We start from the raw sequence: 6,000 nt of genomic DNA on the forward strand, positions 1-6,000 counted from the left end.
AACAGCGTGAAGACGAGCTACGTGTGAGGCAGGAGCACCAGCCCAGAGGGGAGAGCAGTATTCCATTCAGCTGCGGATGAAAGCCTTGTATGTGGTGAGGAGCTCAGGTGTGCCAAGGAAGGACTTCGCACGACGGAGGATGCCCAGTCGGCAACTGCCTTTGGAGGCCAGATTTGAAATGTGGTTTTCCCAGGAAAGATCATGGCAGATAGTGAGACCCAAAAGCTTGAGTGACCGAACTTCTTGGAGAGGATTATTCAGAAAGTGGATGGGAGGGTTGTCCAGTCAGTCTTTTTGGAGAGACATCGTAAGAGTGTGAGATTCGACAGGATTGAAAGACATGTTCCACTTGTTTGACCAGTCTGTGATTTTGTCCAGGTCTGCAGAGAGTGAGGAGGCTGCAGACGGCCGATCTGAGGGATGAGGTATGGAACGGCAGAGAGTGGAGTCATCAGCAAAGAGAAAGAGAGGATTTTCAAGAGAGTCAGAGAGATCATTGATGAAGACCAGAAAAAGCACAGGGCCCAGAACACTGCCTTGGGGAACTCCAGCCTGAACAGGAAGAGGAGATGAGAGAAACCCATTCAGGGCCACACGTTGACTACGACAAGAGAGGAAGTCCGCCAGCCATGCGTGGAGATTTCCATGGATACCAAAGGAGAGAGTTTGGTGAGCAGAGTGGGGTGCCAGACCGTATTGAAGGCACGTGATATGTCAAGGGCGACAGCTCTCATTTCCTGTTTGGAAATTTGTTTTAAATGGCAGATGGCTCTGCACATCTGCATCTGGTGGATGAGAGTCGAGTTGACTCAAACAGCATGGGCGGAAGAGGGTGAATTCCCCAATGGCCAGCAGAGAGACGGAGAGGAGTGGCAACCCCCCCCCCCCCCGCCTCCGTCTATACCACACACTTACCCGTGTGTACCAGCCATAGAAAGGCAATGCCATCATTGCCCGAGGAGACTCGACATCTTCTTCATGCATTGCCTCCACGAGTACTTTCTCTCCTCTGCATTGGTGGCAATGAAAACGTACCTTTCTTTCATGATAGACCCACGTAGGTCAATCTTCAAACGTACATAAACTCAGAGGTCGTCTCATGTATGAAAATTACCAACAAAAACCCTCCCATTATTTTGGGCGATGTATAGACAACAGACTGCTACCGAAAAAAAACGAAAAAAAAAAAATAAGGTTACTTACATGAAGCAAAAACATACCTATTACTTAATGTGCATATACAGTATGTGCATATACATCGTAGTTATATAGCTGAAATATATTCCGATTGCACTTACCCATTGGCTGACAAGGCCTATACGTACTGTGGCCTACAGAACCAAAATGGTGGACAGCTGATTTCCCTGGTTGCAAATGAGAATGGAGTCAGCCCAGCTATCCAGCCAATGGGGCTTGACCAGAAAGCTTCAGACACACACAGGCAACTTCATGATGTTTTAAATAATGGTTAATTTCGTTTGTTTCACAATGTGGGTTGGGGAGAACGACACATGTCAGCGCCAAATCGGTCAGTTTGGACACGTCGAGACAATTGTCATACATTAACGGTCATTCAAGTCAAACAAATCTATTAAAAAACAAATAAGTTGGAACACATCCCCGGTCACAAGAGATGAGCATATCGGGGCGATTCAACCCACGATAGATCATAATATGAAACATTACGCATTAACTCTGCAATTTGTTTGGACGGTGACATATTCCATTAATGAAAAAAGTAACTTCGCCAAAACAAAATGTCCCAACTTGAATCTAAATATAATTCGAATCTGAGACATGGAACTTCCATCCATGGGCAGAAAATGTTGCTTTTGAAAATGCAATTTCTAAAAATATAATCCCTTTGGGAAGGAGCTTTGGTGCGGCGTAAAAAAAAAACGTTTTCCACTTGTGAACGCTTAAAGAATGCTTGTTGATTCTGGTTTGTATGATTATTAATCTGCATTACGAATAATAAATAATCACGTTATTCCTCATCCAATTCTACTCTCATTTCGTGCCCTCCAATGACGGTGTACGTGTTACGCCACATGTGTAGTTTGGCTGCGCATTACATCATACGAGTCAAAACTGTGACTTGGGGGGGGGGGGGGGGCGAAAACATACGGAGTTTGCAGACAATTTTATTTATAAATGGTGAAACAACTTCAATATTTGGCGATGTCAGTACGTCCGTCAAAAATGAAGAACCATTCCAAACCACTGTCTTTCATTCTAAAGGGTTCAAAAGGGTAATTCTAATGGGTAATTGTAAAGTGTAATTCTAAAAGGTAATTCTCAAGGGTAATTGTAATGGGAAATTCTAAAGAGTAATTCTAAAGGGTTCTAGAGGGTAATTCTAATGGGTCATTCTAAAGGGTAATTTGAATGGGTAATTGCAATGGTAATTGTAATGGGTAATTTTAAAGGGTAATTCTAAAGGGTAATTCTAATGGGTAACTCTAAAAAGTAATTCGAAAGGATAATTCTAAAGGGTTCTAGAGGATAATTCTAATGGGGAATTCTAAAGGGTAATTGTAATGGGTAATTGTAATGGGTAATTTTAAAGGGTAATTCTAATGGATAATTCTAAAAAGTAATTCTGAAGGGTAATTCTAATGGGTAATTCTAATGGATAATTCTAAAGTGATCTTGAGGTTAATTCTAAAGGGTAATTCTAAAGGGTAATTGTAAACGGTAATTTTAAAGGGCAAATCGAAAGGGTAATTCTCATGGTTAATTCTAAAGGGTAATTCGAAAGGGTATTTCTAATGGGAATTCTAATGCGTAATATTATTCTAAAGTGTTCCAGAGGGTAATTCTAAAGGGTAATTCTAAAGGGTAATTCCAATGGGTAATTCTAAAGGGTAATTCTAAAGGGTAATTCCAATGGGTATGTCTAATGGGTAATTCGAAAGGGTAATTCGAAAGGGTAATTCTAAAGGGTATTTCTAAAGGGTATTTCTAAAGGGTAATTCGAAAAGGTATTTCTAATGGGTAATTCTAATGGGTAATCTAAATGGTAATTCTTATGGGTAATTCTAATGGGTAATTCTCATGGATAATTCTAATGTTGAATTCTAAAGTGTTCTAGAGGGTAATTAAAAAAGGCAATTCTAAAGGGGAATTCTAAAGGGGAATTCTAAAGGGTAATTATAAAGGGTAATTCTAAAGGGTAATGCTAAAGGGTAATTCTGAAGGGTAATTCTAAAGGGTAATTCTAAAGGGTAATTCTAAAGGGTAATTCTAAAGGGTAATTCTAAAGGGTAATTCTAAAGGGTAATTCTAACGGGTAATTCTAATGGATAATTCTAAAGGGTAAATCGAAAGGGTAATTCAAAAGGGTAATTGTAATGGGTAATTCCACAGTGTTCTCGAGGGTAATTCTAAAGGGTAATTCTACAGTGTTCTAGAGGGTAATTCTAAAGGGTAATTCTAAAGGGTAATTCTAAAGGGTAATTCTAAAGGGTAATTCGAAAGGATAATTCTAATAGGTAATTCTAAAGGGTAATTCTAATGGGTAATTCTAATGGATAATTCGAAAGGGTAATTTGAAAGGGTAATTCTAAAGGGTAATTCGAAAGGGTAATTCGAAAGGGTAATTCTAAAGTGTAATTCAAAAGGGTAATTCGAATGAGTAATTACAAAGGGTAATTCCAAACGATAATTCTAATGGATAATTCTAAAGTGTTCCAGAGGGTAATTCCAAAAGGTAATTCGAAAGGGTAATTCTAAAGGGTATTTCCAATTGGTAATTCTAATGGATAGTGTTCTCGAGGGTAATTCTAAAGGGTAATTCGAAAGTGTAATTCTAAAGGGTAATTCTCATGGGTAATTGTAAAGGGTAATTGTAAAGGGTAATTCTAAAGGGTAATTCTAAAGGGTAATTCTAAAGGGTAATTCTAAAGGGTATTTCTCATTGGTAATTCTAATGGATAATTCTAAAGTGTTCTCGAGGGTAATTCTAAAGGGTAATTATAAAGTGTAATTCAAAAGGGTAATTCTAAAGGGTAATTCGAAGGGCAATTCGAAAGGGTAATTATAATGGGTGATTCTAATGGGTGATTCTAAAGGGTAATTCTAAAGGGGAATTATAAAGTGTAATTCAAAAGGGTAATTCTAAAGGGTAATTCGAAGGGTAATTCGAAAGGGTAATTATAATGGGGAATTCTCATTGGTAATTCGAATGGGTAATTCTAAAGGGCAATTCTAAAGGTTAATTCTAATGGGTAATTCTAATGGGTAATTCTAATGGGTAATTCTAAAGGGTAATTCTCATGGGTAATTCTAAAGGGTAATTCTCATGGGTAATTCTAATGAGTTCTAAAATGTAATTCTAATGGGTTGTAAAATGTAATTCTAAAGGATTATAAAGGATAATTTTCATGAGTTTTGTTCGTTTCTGTGGTTTGCCTATTTCATATTAAAAATTGCAAAGTTCCATCGTGCAATGGTGCGATTTTTATCACCAATGGAAACAGGGGAATACAAATTATTCATTATTTTCGACAACAGAGCCATAGGACATGATCTGGTTTGGGGTTTAATAGGGTTGGGATTATAAATAAAATAAATAATAAGACTGCCTTGACAATCATATGGAAGTTAAATATATCCCATAATAGCCCAGCCCGTTTAATGGAGTAAATATAATGCGAATGTTAATTATATGCTGACATTGAACGAGCGACCCAGACAGTCCAGAAGCGTGTACGCAGGTAATCCTGTGCCACGTGACCGTGGGCTGTGCAGAGACGTCATCGTCTCCCGTGGACATCTGACGTCACAACGGTTCCCAAGATGCGTGCCAATGGTGCACCTGAAATAATTGTTCTCAGAGCTGTATGCTCGCTGTTTTTCGCACTTAATTTTTCATCTGATATCGTTAAATCATCGATGGATACCTGATCCGCACATATTACAAATCCAACCATCACGACCCTCGTACAGGTAAAAGGAACTGATGACGTAGCCAGCACGTGACTGTTTCGGTTTTACAAAATGAGGATTCCAATATTTTGGCCGGCGTTATCATATGATGGGATATGGATTCAAAACCATCCAGATGTCCAGAGGCGGATCCGTGATTTGGTATTTGGGGAGTTTAGGGAGTGGAGGGTGGTGAGGAGGGAGGAGAGTTCTGGAGCAGGGGAGAAGGATGGAAGAGGTGAACCACCTAACCGATGTAACCATCACTATTTAATAATAAAGATAATATGTTGAATAAATTGAAAGGTTGAAATTTCTTTCTGAAATCCACTCTAATCCCATCACAACCGGCTCTGATATATACAGGTAGAGAGGGAAAGCACCGTAATAAGTGAAACATTGCAGGATTTATACCGTTAGACAATAATACATTATATGTATGCATGTATCATGTATGTAAATACATGTAAACAACTTTACATCATAAACGTACAAGTTTTACAAACAACGACAACTAATCTCCAATGACGAAAGTCTCCGATTAAGTGCGGGAAACTAAGTCGCTGCAAGTCGAACCTGTGAACACAGGAGCAAATGGTCAAAGTCTCTCCGACTCGGAGTAAACAGGACCCTTACCCCGAACCCCGACTCACCGTGGCGCCGATGCACCCCCTCGCTGAGCTCGCGGACATGGGACTTGCGTCTTGCAGGGTCTGTGCCAGGGCGTCCAATCGGGGCGCAGCGAGGCAGCCAATCAGCAGCGTCGGTTTTCCGCGCTCGCGCGATTTTTACCGCATGTACGGTGGGAAGTTATTTCATTCGAGTGCTGCACCTTGAACTTTCAGTAGAATGTGCTGCACATTCAACTTTCAGAAATATGAGCTGCACCTTCAGCCTTCACTAGTAAGAGGAGCGTGAGTGCACACCTTAAACTTTCACTGGTAAGAGGCGTGTGAGTGCACACCTTAAACTTTCTCTAGAAAGAGGAGCGTGAGTGCACACCTTAAACTTTCACTAGTAAGAGGAGCGTGAGTGCACACCTTAAACTTTCACTAGTAAGAGGAGCGTGAG

General features: G+C 40.0%; 1 long non-coding RNA gene across 1 annotated transcript in view; it reads right to left on the bottom strand.

Annotated features, from left to right (window-relative positions):
* The window catches only part of LOC144892063 (uncharacterized), a 442,917-nt gene extending 437,287 nt beyond the window's left edge, over positions 1–5,630 (bottom strand). The window contains exon 1 of the long non-coding RNA XR_013623374.1: positions 5,583–5,630. This is a non-coding gene — a long non-coding RNA (uncharacterized LOC144892063). The remainder of the gene's footprint in view (positions 1–5,582) is intronic.
* Positions 5,631–6,000: the final 370 nt, after the last annotated feature.

The sequence above is a fragment of the Myxine glutinosa genome, chromosome 5 (assembly GCF_964187855.1).
Source record: "Myxine glutinosa chromosome 5, kmMyxGlut1.1, whole genome shotgun sequence".
NCBI lineage: Eukaryota > Metazoa > Chordata > Myxini > Myxiniformes > Myxinidae > Myxine > Myxine glutinosa.